Raw genomic sequence first — 19,455 nt, 5'->3', positions numbered from 1 at the left:
AATTGGGTGGTAAATTTTTTCCAAGAAGATGAGAGGAGTGATTTGATTAAATATGCTCTACATTTGAGAAGCATGGATTATGGGATTGAATCCAAAACTTAATTATAAATTTTTTTTTTTTAAAAAAGTTGATTCTGGGGTAATTATATATATTACAATTTTAGTATGAATTCACAAATTATATCTTTGTAATCTAATATGGAATATGTTAGGCTTGCTGGTATTTCATTAAAACTAAATTATATATAAAGGTTGATTTAACTAACGAATTATTTTGATTGATTTATTAAATCTTTAATTGATATTGTATATCAATTATCAACAAAGGAAATATACACAAAAATTTGATTGACTGGTCACGATTTCTTGTAAGTTTACATTGAATTTTTCAGTTACATTTTATTTTAATCTTTTATGGAATGTTTCATATTTTTCAGAAACATTTAGAAACTAAAACATGTATTCATATTAAATATATAATTAAATCAAGAAATTAGATTGATTGATTTTCTAAAGTTGGATTGATATGTTCTATATTTTGAAAACAGAGATTATGAGATTGAATCTCATACTTGTTTGTTTTTCATCATCATGACAATTTTTTGCAACAATAATTAGTAGATATTATTCATAAGCTAACAATGTTATAAAGTTTTAAATTTTTTTAATAATAATTATTGCTTTCAGTGTACGGTATTTTAATTTTTGTTTATTATTAAGTTGGTTATGTGAAATAATGAATTTAACGTAGATGTTTACATTTATGGGATTGAATCCCTTACTTATGTAATTTTCCTTTTTTGAATGGTTTTAATTTTGAAAATTTAACTACGGAAATATTCGAAAAGTTGATTGGCCAAGTTGATTGACATGTAATAATTACAATATTCGTATCAATTTTTAATCTGCATGTTTTTAATCTAATATGAAATATCTCATAATAAATCGAATATAAAATTTGAAATTTAAATTAAATTAAGAAAATTATGTTGATTGATATTGTTTTGAATATTTAGTTGATACTGTATATTAAGAAAAAAAATATATTCGAAATTTTGATAAGATTGATCATACTCTATTGCATGAATTTTCTAATATATGTTTTTTAATTTGTTCTAGAAGGTGTCATATTTGCATGTATTTGATTGAAACTAAAGTATTTATGTAGAGTTTTAAATTAATTAAATTAAGAAATTAATTTTATTATAGATGTTTTGAATCTTTAATTAGGAAAATGCTAGAGGTACAACAAATATCGTGTACAGCGATATTTACAACAATAATATCGTCAGATTTTGCTATTTTATTGCGAGATTTTGCATTTAATGTATCGTGAGATTTTGATAAATTAAATTATTGTATTGAATTTTTTGTGTTGTAAGATTTGTTGTACATATTTCGTTGTACCTGTAGCATTACTCCTTTAATTAATATGTTCTATATTAAGAAATCAAATATTATGGGATTAAATCCAAAACTTGTGATATTTTCCATCATTATGACTATCTTGTGATAAATAATTATTGTTTAAGTGTCCAATTTTTAAATTTTTTTATATCATTAATTGTTTATTTGAAGTTGCATTAATTTAACATAGATGTTTATATTTTATAGAGATTATGTAATACCAAAAGTAAAAAGTGAATGTATTAAAAAAATTATAAATCGGCAATTAAACTTTATTAATAAAATTATTCGAAAAATACCAACATAATTAAAAATCCTGGAATTATCAAAATGTTTAAACCAATCAAAACTCATTGACGAATGAAACTCCAACCACTACATAAAATTTGAATTTAGCACTCTATATTTTGAAAAATATATTTCAATCTTTTCCCTTCTTGATGGTAGTTTTTAATTTTTTTTCTATTATTGTTGAAGAAAACTCATTCATTTACGTTCCTTTCAGAGTATAATCCTTCAAACCATCTTGTGAAATAAGAGTTTTGCTTGTAAATTTTAATTGTATAGAAACCTCACATTACGACGATAAAACCTATGGGGAAAAATATTTATTAGGTAATGTAGCAAATTCTTCTAGATGTTATACTTAATTTCATGATTAGCACACCTCCACATCTCCAGTTTATGTCATTTTCAGTTTTTAAAATAAATCGAATTCCTGTAACAATTCGAGAATGTTAAAAAATAATACATTAAATTTTAAATAATGACTTTCAAAGAAAAAATATTATACCTGGCTCTCAAAAAAATTTCCAACGTATTTTTTCTACAATTATAGGGTATGTTACCATTTTGATGACAATATATGTTCTATTATTTCCATGAATTTGGTTATCTCACTTGAATTTTGAACAAAACATTTCGATAAGCTATATATTGAAATTCTTTCAACATTTCTGTAGCATCCATACCATGAAATAATATATGCAAGATTTATATTTAATAATCATCTACAATGAAAAAAATACATTATACTATCAAAAACTTATTTCGTAAACCTAATTTTCGTTTCAGTCTTCAACTCTAAAGATATTTTTCCAAAAAGTTCAGCACACTATCTATCCCACAATAAGAAAACTTCATATTTTCGGTGATGTCAACAACTCTCACTTGTATTTTGAACCTAGTGAAAAAATGTTTCAAATATATGTTTCATTAAATAATCGGTGTAAAATACACAAATTATGATATGTATGTGTGTTCCCTAAAAAATGGAGAAAATGCTATAATAAAATCAAAGATAGATTGAATATAAAAACAAATCACAAAAAGTTTATGTATACCTCAACATCTTAAAATATGCATTCCATCGTGAGATTTTGTTTGTCTTGATATGAAGGTAGATCGTAGAAATGTGCTAACCGTAGTTTCAACGCTCAATGTCAATCTAAAAGGTCTAGTTCTCAGATCATTTTAAATAAAGGTATCATTTGCTTTGCAATTGAGTGTTAAATATTTTATTGAAATTTGAAATGTTAAATAATATTTTCTGCTCGTAAATAGTATTTATATCGTAAGTGTCTTCAAACCAATATTGAAAATTCTTAATGAGTTTTGTTAAGTTTTATAATTTTTAATTGTGTCGGAATTGTTTTTTGAATTATAAAGATAAAATTGTCAATATTTTGGAAATCAAATATTGTATATTGATTAAAATATTTGAAAGTATTAAGCATGATTTTATTTTTGAATCTTTAAGAATGATTTTTTATTTTTTTTTCGAAATCAATGATTATGTATAGAATGTTGAAATTTCGGAGTTGAGATTTATACATATATATATGTGGTAAATTAGAAACATTATTTTATCTATATTGACCATTTAAATGTTTATTGATTTCATATTCATACGGAAATTATATATATATATATATATATATATATAATATTTTTGGTGTAATTTTAATATTTATCAATATTAATTTTTTTCATTTGAAAGATGGACGTTAATTTTAGTTCAAATTGGAAATATTATGTATTTCTCACACAAATATATAAATTTTTTTTATACATTTTATTTGATTTGATGTTATTATGTTATGATAGATTACATGACTAAAAGCCCGTTTGATTTCAGTAGACAATAAAGAAAAAATGTTTTTTTTTAAAAAAAATTCTTTTATTAACTAAAATGTGTTTTATTTAAGCCAAAATAAGTATTTTTTAAAAATTATTTCAGTTTTTACTTTAAAAAGTGTTTTTAAAAGTCAACTTAAAAAAACACTTAATTTTACTTTAAAAAGTGTTTTCAAAAGTCAACTTAAAAAAACACTTATTTTTAAAAAAATCTAATGAAATCAACGGACCCTAATTAAATAGTGAAAAAATATGAATATGTCGTATAAACATATGCTATATATAAAAAATAGCTTTAAATATCCAAACTTCATTCGGAAATACAAATCAGGATTGATTTCTTAAATTTTAGATGTGTAATTGTCAATTTGAAAATGAAATATTGTGCATGTATATAAATATTTGAAAGTATTAAGCGAGATTTTTTTAATCTAAAAACATGATTTCTAATTTTTTTGGAAATCAATAATCATATATGGAATATACGAAATCATGGAATTCATTTTTAACTTCTTTGGAAATCAATAATCATATATGGAATACATGAAATCATGGAATTTAGATTTATAAATATATGGTAATTTAGCAACATTATTTTATCTATATATCAATCTATATTTATATATACGTGTATATATCATCTATGCATTATTTAAAAATTTATTTTTCACTTAATTATATGTAATTAATTAACATAATACTATTTTCGTTTTTGGCAATATGATTTTGGCGGGATTTTGCCAAAAATGGCAAAAACTCAGTTATTATATATATAGAATATAGATATAGGCTAATATCTCAATCGTGTAATACACTGATTATATTGTGTATATAACAATTAAAAATTACATATTATGAAAATTTGAGTTTGTAATTAAATAATAAATACAAAATCTAAATTAACACCCACTATAATAAATTTTAAAAATAAAGTGAAAAAAGTATAATTACAAATTTTTGAAAAAATTCCATAATCCAACAAATCCAAATCCAAATTCAAATCCAAAATTTCTATTTTTAATTTCTGCAGATTTATTATTTAGTATCGTCTCCAATAAATAATGTCTTAGGGCAACCAAACTATAATAATTGAATTGAGTCTCCTCTCCCCTTCAAGGAGGAAAACGATGGCCTTTGTGGAAGAGAAGTATTTCGATCGGCTCCCAGCAGAGGTAATCGCCTATATCTTCGACAAAATCAATGATGCCAAATGTCTATGCACTTGTTCTTTGGTGTCCAAGCTTTTTGCCACACTTGTTCTTCAGACCCGCTTTATTTCCGTTCAAATTCGTATTACCGGCTTGTTTAGTTATTCTTGGTCACCGGGCATTCTCAATTTCTTGGAAAAATTCAGTTGCGTTGAATATTTAAACATCCAATTCTCCTGCGATTTGAAACGACCAAGATCTTTGCCTTTACTTGGGTATAAATCGGATGTATCAAGCTTCATCTTAGTTTCTGCCAGGAGCCGCATTGATGATACTACAGGCATCGATCCCACGTGTGCATCCAAGGTTGATTATTATAATGCCTTACTTCATCCGATTATCAGGCACATGTTCCATTTCAGGCATAGGTTTCTTTTTCAGAAACAGCTTCTTGCTTTATTTCCAAAGTTGAAGTTTATTTGGGCAGTCGAATTCACAGAGCAGGGGAGTGTTGTCTGGGAAGAAGACATTGCTGCCAGAAGAACAAAGGAGAAGCAGTTGAAGGATTTCTGTGTAAAGCTATGGAAAGCCCCCTTGGTCAAATTGCATATTGGAAGGAAATGGAAACAATTTGGAACTAGTGCATTTCCTTCCTAGAATCTATTCACAAAGTTCATGTCACGGCCCTTGGCAATTTCCATGGTTGAAAAGTGGATTTTAATAAATCAAAGAATAAAGATCTACCTGTTGTTAGTTTCTATGATCTTCTGTAAGTCTTGTGCAGAAGTTTTCGCAGCAAATTCTCAAGTTTTCACGGTTCCTCAAAAACTCCCTAAATCAAAATTCATATCACTAACCAGACTTCAACTCGTATAAAAGAATTGATGCTGATAAGCTAACACCCTTTTCCTTTCTTGTTGATCCCGACTAATATAATTGAATCAGAGTATCAGCTCAGGCAATTAGTGTACTTAAAGATTGATATCGTAGATCAGGTATACTTGTTTCTCTCCTATGTTTTTAGGGTTGATTCTCAATCTCTTTTAAATGGGATACTGATTTTGATCTCTTATTTGCGGGGGTATGCTGCATTGTTTCGGTTTGTTTTGGTATCTAGATCCGAAAGCGTATCAAGAACCCTTTTTTTCTGCTATGAATCGTAACTTTTCTTTTCTTATTTTGTCTAGAATTGATTTTCTGGTGATTTGTTAATTTGCATATGACTTTTATTTCGTTTAGTGCATTCTTGTGATTGTTGCGCATTGTTCTAATGTCGATCATCTTTGGATTTATTGTCATTTTTTTAAATTATGATTTGGATGAAATATGCAAAGCATTGTGGAAGATACGTCTTGATGCTCAATTTGTTTCATTTATTTTGGTGGATTTATTTATGAATGATCGAAATTGTAAGCCTGTTGGTTGCTTTGTGGAGTTGTGCAGTGTATGGTTTTGTGCGATGGTATGAAACTTCTAAGGCCAATGCTTATGTGAGTTGCCATGTATGGTTTCATCACTGTTTTCCCCCTTCCATTCTTCTTTCTCATGGACACTGAATTCTCTAAAATTGAATATTGTTTTTTTCTAACTTGATTGCCACCTACTATCTATTTCATGGTATTTTTTAAACGCATGAAACTTAAAATTTTCATTGTGTGGCTACTCATCCTATCAGGATCTTCCTCCTGATAATTAACTTGTGCATTGCCCAAATTTCCTTCTTTTTCATTATAGTTATCTATTAAAAAAAACAAAGCAATGAAGTGCTCGACTTTGGAGTATTTTCGTTCCATGTGTTTATTTAAGAAGTTGAAAATGCTTTATTTGAGACAGGTACGTGGTAGAGTCTGCCTCGTCGTGAAAGGACAAAATGTGTACCTGAACAGCTGGGATTGGAAGGTTCATATGCTCCACGTACTTATGTTGAACAAATGCAGCTTAAGAAAACGATCAATGAAATCATGGTATGACAAATAGCCGACCTTTTCTTTATGCTTCATTTTTCTTTTTTTCCCAAGGCATTTCTATTCTGGATATTGACAGGCATTGCCTGATGATTTGAGAACCAAACTTGGCATGGATGACGATCTTCTCTCATGTCCTAAGGAAGCACTTTTCAGAGTCTCGGCCAAAAGGGCCGCAACAAGAATCAAGAATCTCATAAGGTGCATTTGTTATCATATGCTTTTTAAGTCTCCAGACTTTCTTGCTTCTTGATAATGTATAAACTTTCGTGGGGTATGAATTTAATTAGTAAAGCTGCTTTTGTTAATATCCTTATTTGTATTGATATGATATGAGTTGGTTTATTTCCATATTGGAGTTCCTTGCTGTAAGGGATATCATGGTTCATAAAAATTATCAGAATCAGATGGTGTCACTAGGTGTTGACAACATCCTACACAACATGCAGCGGAAATATTAAAACGTGAATAGTAACAGCAAACCAACAATAAAAATACTCAAGAGTAAATATGCACAAGGACTACAGTAATAAAAGTCTGCACATAAAACAGATTCAGATGTTGTCACTAGGTGTTGACAACATCTTCAATAACACCTTGATTACCATGCATCAGAATTTTTGAAAGCAATGAATAAAATAGATAAGCAACCAAACAAATCAGATTCAAATATTTAAGCAAGAGTATAAAATACTCTTGCAGCGCCTCAGGGCAAAACTTTCACTAGAAAATAATCAAAGAGTTTTACAAACCCTAAAACTAGTGAATTATTTCAAAAATCAATTTTCTCAAAACTTGTGAGAAAATAAATAAAGTAAAACAACTCCCTTAAAAGTCTACTGAAAGTAGAATAATAAAACCGAATAAGGAGTTGGTTCTGATTGCCGAAATATGAGAACAACAAAAGGTCTTTCGACCAACACTTTTGCAAGTGTAAACTCCAAGTGTTCTGGAAAAACTTCACGGCAATACAGAAACGCAACAACCACTGTTGTGCTATCTTCGATCTTCTTCTTCAATTCAGAGCTCTTGATTTCTCGTGAATGTATCTCTGAATTGTCTATATGAAGCTCTGTGGTGCGCTCTCTTTATCTCGCTCAAACTCTATATTTCTGCACACCACGTTCTGTACGATCTGCTCTCCTATTTATTCAACGTGAAGGACACCCAATTAAGTTTGAACAATCTTATCTCCAATAAACCTTGATCTTCTTTCCTTTCAAACTCGAACCAATCTACAAAGATAAGAAAATAAAGATAAGTTAGGAGATACATATATATTATGATAAGTGAATAATATCTCATACAAAATAATCAAGTAAATATATAAATATTTAAACTCTTTCAAATATAGGAAATATCATTCTATAATCCAATCAACCATATTTTAAATCTAGGAATATTATATTATCTCAATTCAAATCAAAACTATTCATAGTTTAAAATATATCAAGCATATAGATAAGAAACACAATATTAACTATCAATCCTAGAAAGGCAAAACACAATATTATAATCTTTCAAAACATGAAAATATATCAAGGAATAATTATCCTTTCAATCTCCCCTTTTTGCCTTTCTGGACAAAACACCTAAAAGCAATTCAGCAACTCCCCCTGAATATTAATTCTCAGAACTCCCCCTGAGTTCAAACTTATCAAATCAATTCTCCCCCTGAATTTGATCTTTTAATTCTGAGTGTTGTCAAGGATGTTGGCAACACCTGCACACAACACTTGGCAAGATCAGAAAATACTTAATACATTTTCAGAAGTGAATCACAAAACACATTTAATCAATTTAGCACACATCACAACTCTCCTGAATATCAATTCTCTCCCTGAAGACAAAAATACATTCTCCCCCTTAGTCAAAGCTTGGATGTTGTCGAGGATGTTCCCAACATCTCCTCACAACACTTAAGTCAGGGCAGAAAAAAAAACTTAGAACAAATCAGAGAGTCATAATCAAACAAGCTAACATTGATTAGAACCAGATCAGAGCAAAAACATAAAGACAAATCAGAGCAGAGCAAAATAAACCACAAAAAATTAAACTTAATGCTCTGTGATGATCTATCATTTGCTTCGCCAGAACTAGCTTCTTCTCCTTCAGAACCAGAGTCACTATCTTCTCCATCAGAGCTAGAGCCACCAGATTCAAAATCTTCTCCCCCTTTTTGTCCAGAAGAGGTACCTACACCAAGAAAAATTCGATATTAAGACATAAGAGATTCATAGTAAGCAATGTCTTCTTTGGCTTGTAAAATCTTCTGTTCAACATGCAGCATCTGGGATTGAATAAAGATAGAATCCCGTTGTTGAAGTACGAGGAACAAATATGGCAGTGGCAGGGGAGGTGTTGGCAACATCTGCCACAGCATCTGCAGCAGCACCTGTTTCTGACCAAGGTAGTTCCAATTTCATGTTATCTTTAAGTAATGCAGGTGCAAGCCATAGTTTGCATATTGCATAACTGTAGTAAAACACAAGCTTTCCAAAGTTCAAAGCTGCTCCAGTTCCTATAGTAAACAACACACCAACTTGTTGTTTGCTGACAAAGATGGAATTTGTGGACGGAGTCCAAGTCTTGATTGCAGTCTTGTAAATAACATAAGCTATCTTATCAGAGCAGACTGCACATCTTCTTTCACCTCGGGTGGGTTAAAAAATTCATTAATCACAGTAGGACTAAACTCGAAAATATAAACCCTCACATGAATTTTCCCAAATTTTGCGAAAGAGGGTTCGACACAGCTTTAGTCAAATTTCAGTATAATTCCAAGACCATAGGTCTACAGTAAGGAGTAGTATATATCACAGTAGCGAACATATTTATGAGTTAGAAAATTCTTACCAGATTTTGTGCGTCATATGCTTCCAAATCAATGATGTGGTCTTCAATGAAGTCATAATTGGCATAGTGTTGCCAATCGTTTGCAGCATTCTCAGTAAAAAAAAAACAGAGGAATATGATTGGCTTACACGGTAGTTTTCATCTAAGGTATTGTCCAGGGTGTCAGCAACACCTGCAAAAACATCTTCCGCAGAAACAGCAACACCGGCTTCCTACAGAAAGGTGTAATAACAGTGACAGTAGCCAGCAAATTTCGAATTCTGAAAAATTCTACAATATTCAAATACTCCTCATCTAAGATGTCAGCAAGAATGTCAGCAGCATCTGATGAAACATCTGCTTCTGAGAAAGATTCCTCAGAGCCTTCATCAGAGAATGCAAGGGATGAATCAACAGCAGTAAAAATGACCATCAAAGATGGATCAGTAGCAGTAACAATGACCATCAAATATCTCAATTTTTTTAAAAAATCATCCTCTAAGATGTTGTCAACATCCGGCTCAACATCTTCTTTGTAGCTCATCTCTGTTTGAATATCAGTGAATTAAAATTCTTCTCTGCCATAAAATTTTGAACAGTTAGAATAAGAAGAGAAGAATTTGACAATAATGCAAGGACCGACAAAATTCTGTAGAAGTGATAATGTGGTGAGGGTGAGCAAAGAGTAACAAGACCATAAAATATTCTGATGATAAGATCAAATCTAAACAACAAACCCTTCACCTATTAATCACTCGGTCGCAATTAATGTTCCCTAACAGTAACAATTGCCACGGTAAAATGGATTTTAAAATCATTATGGCCACAAATTTCCGAATTAAGGCAATAAATCAAGCCAATTGATTTTCACAAAATTTCCATAAAAAAACTCCACATCGAAATAAACTCCACTAAAAACTCTTTCAATCACAAAACAATTCGAAATATTAGGGGATTGGGCAAATCACTAAATTTTGCTTATTTCGAACTTCAAACTTCTCAGCAAGATATATTCACCATAAAATAAATATGCATGTCCTAATTATGTCTAAAAACAAAGTGTAACAATGCAATAAAATGCAATCACATGCAAAATAATATGTTGACAAGTGAGGTGTTATCCACGATGTTGGCAACATCTTCCAGCAACACTTCATGATTCTCAAAAAATTTTATTTCCAGATAGCCATTAAATTTTTATTACAGAAGTGGTAGCCTGCACACTAAAAGAACGATTTTCAACGGACCCCTTTAGGTAGCTTTTTCCATTTGCTTCTGATTTTCAATCAAATTTGATGATTGAGATGATCTTTTTTAACCATTTTGTTATTTTGAGTTTCTGAATTTGCGAAATCACTTTTCACTTGGGAGGAATACACGAACATCCCTCCACTACTTCGTGATTTAGTCAGAACTCTTCTTCAATTAAATCTCATTAAACTGTAAAACAATTTGCAAAGAATCCTGAGTGAAAACTGGTCAATGATTACAAAGTATCAAACACTTCACAAAACAGAGTGTATGCATGAATGCAACATGTCTAATGATCCTAAAGATGCACATGCATGAAAAGGTGTTGTCGCAGGGTGTTGGCAACACTCCAAACAACATCTCAGTTCTGTCTATAATGCACACAAACTGAGAGACTTCCTTAGACTGAAAAATCTCTCGAAATCCAATGCTTTAATGAAAATATCAGCTAATTGGTTATCCGTTCTAATAAACTCAATACAGATCATGCATTTCTCGACCAAATCTCTAATGAAGTGATGTCAAATGTCTATGTGTTTGGTTCGAGAGTGTTGTACTGGATTTTTGCATATATCAATAACGCTTGAATTATCACAGTACACATTCAACTAAGCATGATATCTAGCCCAGTAGCACAAAAAAACAAGATACTTTCAATTATGCTTCTGTAGAGGGTGTTGTCAACACCTTCGACAACATCTTCCCTCGACAGTTTTTCACTTGACATCATTGGTGTACGCATGTGTTTACAATTTTCATTCAAATACTTTTTCACAAGATTTCTAGCATACTGTATTTGACACACAAAAATTCTACCATGCATTTGTTTCACTTGCAACCCCATGAAATAATTCAATTCACCAACCATACTCATCTCAAAAGTAGACGACATGCACTTCACAAATTCATCAACAAGTTTTTCACAAGAAGCACAAAAGATTATGTCATCCATATAAACTTGGCAAATAAGAATATTACCTTGAGACTTTTGCACAAACAATGTCTTATCAATCTCACCTCTTTTGAATCCAAGATTGAGCAAGTATTTGGTTAATCTTCCATATCATGCACGTGGTGCTTGCTGTAATCCATACAGTGCCAAAATTTTTGGGTTCACTTTTTTTTTTGACACAGCACAAAAATCTTACCTGTGAAGACGTGGAGCACATGCAAATTAGTTCAGCCATCTTTCGATAATCCACATTTTTCGTCCTTCGGGTTTGCATATCTCCATGCACATCTACAATGACCTCACTGTCTTCATCCTCATTTTCAGCAGTGGATTGTTCAATTTTTTTTGTTTCTGGAGATTCTGTAGGAGGTGTTGTCACAGGTGTTGTAACACCTTGGACAACATCTAAATTTCTAGAATTTTCAAACAGATCATAAATTTCATCTTCGACAGTTTTCTTCTTCAGATCTCTAGCAGCATCAAACTTACTTAAATTCTTCAAAGTTTTGAAGTTTGCATGACCCAACTTTTGATGCCATAGGTTAAATTCATCTACCTTTGAATTTCTACATGCCATCTCCTCTTCAAGTTGATAGAAATTATCAAACGACCTCATACCTATCATCAAACACATGTTAGAGCTATCAAAAACTTTGCATAATTTCTTATCAAATTGCACATGCAAGTTGTCATCACAAAGCTGACTAATGCTTATTAAATTTGAAGTTAATCCTTCAACATGAAGCACGTTGCGAAGCTTAGGCAAACCAGCAACATCCAGTTCCTACAATATTTCCCTTTGTTGCTTCTCCATACGTCACTTTCTCACTCTTCTGTTCAACATAATCTGTGAGAAACTTTCTAGAACCTGTCATATGATGTGAGCTACCGCTATCAAAGTACCAAGCACCTGAAACATTAGTTTTCGAAACAGTATAAATCATATAGCAGTGAATATCAGCTTTTGGTACCCAAACCTGCCTTACAGTAGATTTGTTTCTGGAGATGTTGTGGAAAGGTGTTGACAACACCTTAGGCAACACCTTCGATGCAGATCTCTGTCTGTAATCTTCCTGCAGCTTAAAACAGTATGGTTTGATATGACCAGGTCTATGACAGTAATGACAAACAAACTTACGTTTTCTTCCAGACTTTATAGGAACAGTAGGCTGTGGCTTTGGTTTTGGGGGATTGGTTGTTGTGACCTTTTCTATTAAGCTTCCTGGACAGCTACTTTCTTTGAAAAACACAGGAGCTTTTGAACATTCACCAACCTCAAATTTACTGTTCTCAAAACCTAGTCCAGCCTTACCATCTCTTCCCATCATGAGCAAAGAATCAAGCTTGGTTGTGCTTGAATTGAATTTAGCTAGTGTAGCCTTAGCTTTCATGAGTTCATCCTTTACCTGACACAATTCCAGGTCTTTCTTACTCAGCATAACTTCAAGTCTTGACATAGAAGCCTTCAAATCAACATTTTCCTTTGAAAAAATAGTGTTCATTTTGTTTCTTTCAATCTAGTCAGCATATAGCTCTTCATATTGCATTCGCACATCTTCAAGAGACATTCTTTCATCACCTGCATCAGTATTACACACATTATCAGCAGTAAAAGAATTTAAACATACTGACCTTTGGGAGATGTTGCGGCCAGGTGTGGCAACACCTGCGGCAACACCTAAAGGATTGACTTGCATCAGCTTCTTTCTTTCCATCAATGCTGTAAGGGATGTGTGGCTTTCTTCTTCAGTCTGTTCTTTATCTTTTTCAGATTCTTCATCACACAAAGATGCATTCATCCCTTTCCGAACCGTATTTGCACATTCATTGGCATAATGACCATAGCCTTGACATTCATGACAATACACCGTGTCAATCTTCTTTACAGTAGGATTTTTCTTTCCTTCCAGCATAAGTCGAGGCTTTTGAGGATCAGGAAACTTCCTTGATGATTGATCAGGCCCGCCTATTTTCAGAGTTTTGTTAGCAGCCGGAAAAAGTGGAGCTTTGAGTTTCTGATCGGTCTTCTTTGTCTCCCTCATCTTCTTCAGATATTCACCAAACTTCTTTGTGATGAGTGACAACGAGTCATCTCCCAAATCCGATTCAAAGACTTCTTGAGGTTTGAAGAATGAGTTTGCTGTTGTTGACTCCATAATATTCCTGAAAAAATAATCCAGAATCAGCTTTTAGTGTATCAAGAGTAGGCTCTGATACCACTTGTAAGGGATATCATGGTTCATAAAAATTATCAGAATCAAATGTTGTCACTAGGTGTTGACAACATCCTACACAACATGCAGCGAAAATATTAAAACGTGAATAGTAACAGCAAACCAACAATAAAAATACTCAAGAGTAAATATGCACAAGGACTAAAGTAATAAAAGTCTGCACATAAAACAGATTCAGATGTTGTCACTAGGTGTTGACAACATCTTCAATAACACCTTGATTACCATGCATCAGAATTTTTGAAAGCAATGAATAAAATAGATAAGCAACCAAACAAATCAGACTCAAATATTTAAGCAAGAGTATAAAATACTCTTGCAGCGCCTCAGGGCAAAACTTTCACTAGAAAATAATCAAAGAGTTTTACAAACCCTAAAACTAGTGAATTATTTCAAAAATCAATTTTCTCAAAATATGTGAGAAAATAAATAAATAAAAACAACTCCCTTAAAAGTTTACTGAAAGTAGAACAATAAAACCGAATAAGGAGTTGGTTCTGATTGCCGAAATATGAGAACAACAAAAGGTCTTTCGACCAACACTTTTGCAAGTGTAAACTCCAAGTGTTCTGGAAAAACTTCACGGCAATACAGAAACGCAACAACCACTGTTGTGCTATCTTCGATCTTCTTCTTCAATTCAGAGCTCTTGATTTCTCGTGAATGTATCTCTGAATTGTCTATATGAAGCTCTGTGGTGCGCTCTCTTTATCTCGCTCAAACTCTATATTTCTGCACACCACGTTCTGTACGATCTGCTCTCCTATTTATTCAACGTGAAGGACACCCAATTAAGTTTGAACAATCTTATCTCCAATAAATCTTGATCTTCTTTCCTTTCAAACTCGAACCAATCTACAAAGATAAGAAAATAAAGATAAGTTAGGAGATACATATATATTATGATAAGTGAATAATATCTCCTACAAAATAATCAAGTAAATATATAAATATTTAAACTCTTTCAAATATAGGAAATATCATTCTATAATCCAATCAACCATATTTTAAATCTAGAAATATTATATTATCTCAATTCAAATCAAAACTATTCATAGTTTAAAATATATCAAACATATAGATAAGAAACACAATATTAAGTATCAATTCTAGAAAGACAAAACACAATATTATAATCTTTCAAAACATGAAAATATATCAAAAAATAATTATCTTTTCACTTGCGTATAATCGAACGTCGCGAAGGCGGAGAAGTACTTCAGAGGCAGGTCAAGGAGAAGTGAGAGCACCAAGAAATGGCAGCGGTTGGCATTGGTTATGCGCGCTGTATCGGATAATACTACGCGGAGGTTAACGTTGTGGGCCGACATGAATATTGTTGCTGGTGATCAAGAACCTGTGGATTTTAATGGGAGAGGAGAGGCAATAATATACACTATATAAATAGATAGGGATTCTTTTTCGATCTTGGAGCTGATTTCTGACGGAAGAAACACCAACATTTTCGCAAAATTGCTGACTTTGAAGGCGAGTGAAGAATTAACTGAGGCAAATCAGATTTTATTGAATGCATGTAGGCATACATTCAAAGTAAACGAATATATTAATGTTGCATGCGTTAAGTATACGGTATCATGATATAATTAATACTCTCTACTATTAGGCTAAGAAAAACAGTACTCTATACTATATATTAGGCTAATGGCTCTCAATAATGATCATGCCATTGGTTTTTTTTTTTTAAAAAAAAATTGTTACATGGTTGGAATTTTTTGTCGTTTGAATCGAACTCGAACAACTCTTTTATCGGAAAAAGTTTATGCACTGAATGGAATTGACGATCATGCTACTTACTTCAAAACCTTTTCAAAATACAAGTTCTTGATGTTCATGTGTGGTTTAGTTCGACCAAAAATTGAAATCGAAATCACATTTATTGTTTTTTTTGGAAAAATGAACTAAACCAAACTATAAGTTTTTTATAATAAGATATTCAAACTACATTTTCTAAGAAGTTTATTAATTAAGTGAAAATTCTGATTACTTTAAATATAATTCAAATTATATAATTTTGCTATTATTAATTATCTATCTATCTCCCCTATATAAATGTGAATAAATTTTTCACTCCAATTTTGAATTTACTCTTTCATCCCTATCAGATTTTTTTGTACAACACAATAATATCTATCTATCTCCTATATAAATTTCACCCCTATCAGATTTTTCTGTATCTATCTCCTATATAATAAATAATAATAATAATAATAATAAATATATAAATGTGAATAAATTTTCACCACTCCAATTGTGAATTTACTCTTTCACCTCTATTAGATTTTCTTGTACAACACAATAATATCTATCTATCTCCTATATATATTTCACCCCTATCAGATTTTCCTGTATCTATCTCCTATATAATCTTCCCTATATAAATGTGTGAATAAATTTTTCACTGTGTGAATAAATTTTTCACTCCAATTGTGAATTTACTCTTTCACCCCTATCAGATTTTCTTGTACAACACAATAATATCTATCTCCTATATAAATTTCACCCCTATCATATTTTCTTGTATCTATCTCCTATATAAATAATAATAATAATAATAATAATAATAATAATAATAAATATATAAATGTGAATAAGTTTTCACCACTCCATTGTGAATTTACTCTTTCACCCCTATCAGATTTTCTTGTACAACACAATAATATCTATTTATCTATTTCCTATATAAATTTCACCCCTATCAGATTTTCCTGTATTTATCTCCTATATAATAATAATAATAATAATAATAATAATAATAATAATAATAATAATATATAATATATAAATATATAAATGTGAATAAATTTTCACCACTCCAATTGTGAATTTACTCTTTCACCCCTATCAGATTTTCGTGTACAACACAATAATAATAACTAATATTATTATACTAATTATTACCATGAAGGGATATTACTGGATCGCTTAATAACTAAAATTCATTACAGCCTCACCTTTATTTTACTGAATGACTAATTATAACTAAAATTCATTACAGCCTCACCTTTATTTTACTGAATGACTAATGAGTTGCAGTAGGAAATTTCTTTCCATTTATTTATTTAAAAATTTGATTGATTTGTCTAAAGATTAATTATTAGTTTAGATTGTTTAAGATTATTAATGTTAAATTCTAGCCTCACCGTCATTTTCTTGAATGACTCATTAGTAAAGTTGCAGTAGGAAATTTCTTTTCATTTATTTAAATTTGATTTGTCTAAAAATTCATTAGTTCTGATTGTTTAAGATTATTAAATTTAAATTCTACATGAATATGTCTTTTAAAACTTTAGTTAAACTTTCGAGAGTAATTACTATCGAGAGTTTTTGATAAAAGTGACTTGATAATTAATCAAAACAACTTCCAATTGTCATCACTCAATCATACTAATATAAAAAACTCTCAAAAGTTTAAACAAGGCAAATGCTTTTGGAGTAGGTGAATTGGTGTATGAATGTGTATGTATGCATATAAATGGTCAATTCTAAAATTCTGCAAATTCGTTCTAAGTGTGCCACCGTGCATTTGCATCTAAATGGTTAGCAAATTTAAATAAAAATCACAGAACATATTTTATTTTAGTGTTAAATATTTAGACTAAATATGCTATAGGTTAGTGAATGTTACATTAAATTATTAGTTACAAATTATAGTAAAAGCTTAACTTAATTGAGATCAAGAAAAGTTTATAAATATTATATTTAGAGAATTTTTGGATAAGTATCCATGGGAGATAACGTTGTTTATAGATATTGATATTGCTCAAGATTTCAGATTTAATTAGCTCCATTGTCATTTTTCTGAATGGCTAATTAGTAAAGTTGCAGTAGGAAATTTCTTTCACTTTATTTAAATTTGATTTGTCTAAAGATTAATTAGTATTGATTGTTTAAGATTAAATGTTAAATTATGCATAAATATGTCTTTTGAAATTTTAGTTAAACTTTTGAGATTAACTATTGAGAGTTTTTGATAAAGTATGATTGAATGATGAGAAATTGGAAGTTGTTTTGATTAATTATCAAGTATTAAAATTAATTATTTTGCTGAATGGCTAATTACTAATGAGTTGCAGTAGGAAATTTTTTTTCATTTATTTATTTAAATTAAATTAGAGCTCTGGCGTTAGGGTTATTGATCCTCTGGATTTTACCGTATTTATTAATTTTATTTATTATTTATATTTTGATTGTAGCAAATTATGAATGTCGATAAGAAAGCCGCTTCAATGTCTAATTTGACCGATTTGAAAAGAAGCAGAAGAAGACAAGCACCAACAAGAAGAGTTGTGGACATTGGAAGCCTTTTCTCTTACTCCATTGGAGCCACAGATGTTTTCTTTCGTTCACTTTTAGATTTTATTTTATTACTTTTGAAACGGTGAGAACTATAGTGAAACCAACGAATTTTGAATCGGTGAGAACTAACGTAAACCGTGAGAACTAATCCAAAAGACCAAATTAATTCACATTTCAATACCTGCCAATAAAATAATTGAAAAACAATCTATATATATATATATATATATATATATATATATATATAATATAACAAATCAACCAAAGTTATTCCCAATTTCTCTTCGAGAAAAACAAAAGAGTCTGACCGTTTTCTTTTAATGATGAAAATAGATAATTCTGTTATTGCTTCTATCAATTCACTTCAAACAAACCAGAAAAATGTGAGAATTAAAGTACCATTTCTTAGACAAGGAAATCAGACCTCCACAATGCAAGGTTCAACAACAATCCGGAAGATGATATTCATGGACGATGAAGTAAGTTTTCAAGTAATAGAAGAAAAACTGCTAATTGTTTAGCGTGAAGTTATTAATTATATATATTTTTAATTTATTTTTTCTAATTTTTTTTAATTTTTTTTTTTTGTATCTTTCTACGTATTGATTGATATTTATTAGGATCAATCACGTTTTGTAAATTGTGATGATTTGATTAATTCAAATACCAACTTTATTTTACTTTTAAATCGAGAGAGGAAAACAAAATATTTAAAAATGGCCACTTAATTATGTAAATGAATGTGACACGGTCTGTAGCACAACCAACATCTTTATGAGTATTCTTCGTATGTAAACACATACTAAAAATATCATATTCTACCTATTGTATTAACTTAAAATACTGAATTTTCTTGTGTTTTCTGCTTGAAGGGTACAATGATTCATGTTATAATGTTTTTAAACATTATCCAACTATTTGAAGATCAAATGAAGGTCAACAAGACTTATATCATCGAGAACCCGATTCTCCAACCAATAAACACAAAGTACCCAAATGTTATAAAAGCATTGAATTACGGCTGCACAGAGCAACAACCGTAAGCGAGACACAATCATATTTGACATGTGACAGCTTGAACTTCGACTTTAAAGAGTTTGCTTATATAAAAGCAAATTCAACCACTGATAATTAATATGGTAAATGTCGCTGCAATTATTCTTTTAAATATATGAAAAAAATTATGAGTTTGTTTAAACTCTATTCCATTT

At 30.5% G+C, this 19,455-nt stretch overlaps 1 long non-coding RNA gene across 2 annotated transcripts; it reads left to right on the top strand.

The window, feature by feature from the left end:
- Positions 1-4,637: 4,637 nt before the first annotated feature.
- LOC140872106 (uncharacterized) lies at positions 4,638-18,380 on the top strand. Of its 2 annotated transcripts, XR_012147760.1 has the most exons (3): positions 4,638-6,655; positions 6,735-6,856; positions 18,142-18,380. It is a non-coding gene; the product is annotated as an uncharacterized lncRNA (long non-coding RNA). The 2 variants fall into 2 exon arrangements; XR_012147759.1 differs by lacking the exon at positions 18,142-18,380 and having other exon boundaries at positions 6,735-6,965.
- Positions 18,381-19,455: the final 1,075 nt, after the last annotated feature.

The sequence above is a fragment of the Henckelia pumila genome, unplaced genomic scaffold (genome assembly GCF_033568475.1).
Source record: "Henckelia pumila isolate YLH828 unplaced genomic scaffold, ASM3356847v2 CTG_461:::fragment_3, whole genome shotgun sequence".
NCBI classification, from domain to species: domain Eukaryota; kingdom Viridiplantae; phylum Streptophyta; class Magnoliopsida; order Lamiales; family Gesneriaceae; genus Henckelia; species Henckelia pumila.
This window is presented reverse-complemented; position numbering and strand designations above follow the sequence as displayed.